The sequence below is a fragment of the Eumetopias jubatus genome, unplaced genomic scaffold, assembly GCF_037043125.1.
Source record: "Eumetopias jubatus isolate StellerSeaLion01/CBP00866 unplaced genomic scaffold, mEumJub1_p1.0 scaffold_1, whole genome shotgun sequence".
NCBI classification, from domain to species: Eukaryota; Metazoa; Chordata; class Mammalia; order Carnivora; family Otariidae; genus Eumetopias; species Eumetopias jubatus.
The window spans coordinates 173,331,753-173,333,822 of NW_028274807.1; positions in this window are offsets into that span (position 1 = coordinate 173,331,753).

The window sequence follows — 2,070 nt, forward strand, 5'->3', positions numbered from 1 at the left end:
GAAAATGAAAGCTGGTTGCGAATAGAAAATCATTCATCTTGAACCTTTCACTTCATAGGGAGAAAGGGACTTGAGATCATAAAAACTAGGAAATGATAGCATGTACCTCTCAAGACTATTGTAAATTCAATGAAGGGATACATGCAAAGCCCGTGGATTTTTGGATCAGAGTAAATGTTAACAAATGTTTGCTCATTCCTGAATGACAGGACCAGAATAAGTCTTCTCATTTAGAGGAAGTGTTTCGTCAGGCTGCCAGCAATCCCAAGCATACAGGAAATTCATGTTAAAACAGTGGTAATCTCCAGAGCATGATACTGGCTCCAAGCACTGGTACACTATGAGGGAGTTCATATGTTTCTGTTCGGATAGGCATGAATCTCAGGCACAGTTTACGATTCCATCTAGTAAAGTATTTCTTTTTTTTTAAGATTTTATTTTATTTTTTCTATTTTTTTACTTTAAATTTTTATTGTTATGTTAATCACCATACATTACATCATCAGTTTTTGAGGTAGTGTTCCATGATTCATTGTTTGTGCATAACACCCAGTGCTCCACGCAGAACGTGCCCTCTTTAATACCCATCACCCGGCTAACCCATCGCCCCACCCCCCTCCCCTCTAGAACCCTGTTTGTTTTTCAGAGTCCATCGTCTCTCATGGTTCATCTCCCCCTCCGACTTACTCCCCTTCATTCTTCCCCTCCTATCTTCTTCTTTTTTTTCCTTAACATATATTGCATTATTTGTTTCAGAGGTACAGATCTGTGACAAGAGAGATATAGTGAGAGAGGGAACACAAGCAGGGGGAGTGGGAGAGGGAGAAGCAGGCTTCCCGACGAGCAGGGAGCCCGATGCGGGGCTTGATCCCAGGACCCTGGGATCATGACCTGAGCCGAAGGCAGATGCTTAACCGACTGAGCCACTCAGGTGCCCCCCATCTAGTAAAGTAATTCTTTATATGCTATCCTCCCATGGCAGAAAGTCCTGCTAAACAGATCTTGCCACACTGTGGTTTATACAATTATTTACATGCATCTCATCTCAGCTACTCCTGTGACTTCTTTGGAAAAAAAAATACACCTCCTTTTAATTTGTTTTAATTAATGAAAGTAATTACCTATAATTTCATTTACTCATAAATTACTTAGAATTATGACCTATTGAAAAATAGAGGGGCGCCTGGGTGGCTCAGTCGGTTAAGTGTCTTCCTTCGGCTCAGGTCATGATTCTGGGGTCCTGGGATTGAGTCCCACATCAGGCTCCTTGCTCAGCGGAGAGTTGGCTTCTCCCTCTGCCCCCGCCCCCCCGCTGGCTCCTTCTCTCTCTCTCTGAAAAATAAATAAATAAAACCTTAAAAAAAAAAAAGAAAAAAATGGAAATGTTTTAGAAGCTGGTGTGGGGGGAATCCCAATATCCAGAGGCAACCACTCTTTCAGAATATTTCATTATTTAGGCTGTACATTGTTCGTGCTTTTCTTCTGTACACATGTCAGGGTTTTTAGTTGAATAGAAACTGACTCTGGCTCATTTAAGCAGATAATATTTTAGTAGGAAGATAACCTATCACTTACAAAATATGGCACATTTTGTTTCTACCTTCCATGTTTTAAATAACACTGCCAAGAACATCTTTGTGCACAAATTCTCATCTGTTCTTTGAATTATTTCCATAGGACTGAACTCTAGGAGGAGGGACTAAAGGTGAATCCTTTTAGGTCATGAGATCCCGATTTTGGGGTCCTGAAGTTTGATTAAGTTCTTGGATAGCTAGTAGAAGTCTGAAGTAATGTTTATGAAGAAAAATGAGTGATAAGCCTCTTTCATGTCTAAGACACATATAACGTCAGACCTACCAACTGCTCTTTGTCCAAGTCATGGCTATTACTGCAGCCAAGTGAAGAGGTCTGATGGCACTTGCAACTTGGACAGTTGGAGGAGGGGCATCCATGTGCAGCCACTACCACACTAACCAACTGTGTGTTGGTGCTGAATGCAGCCATTGAGACAAAGTGGCTGAGGCCCACCTTCTACTCAATCCTTCTCCTCTGAGAAGGTCCCTGCCCTTC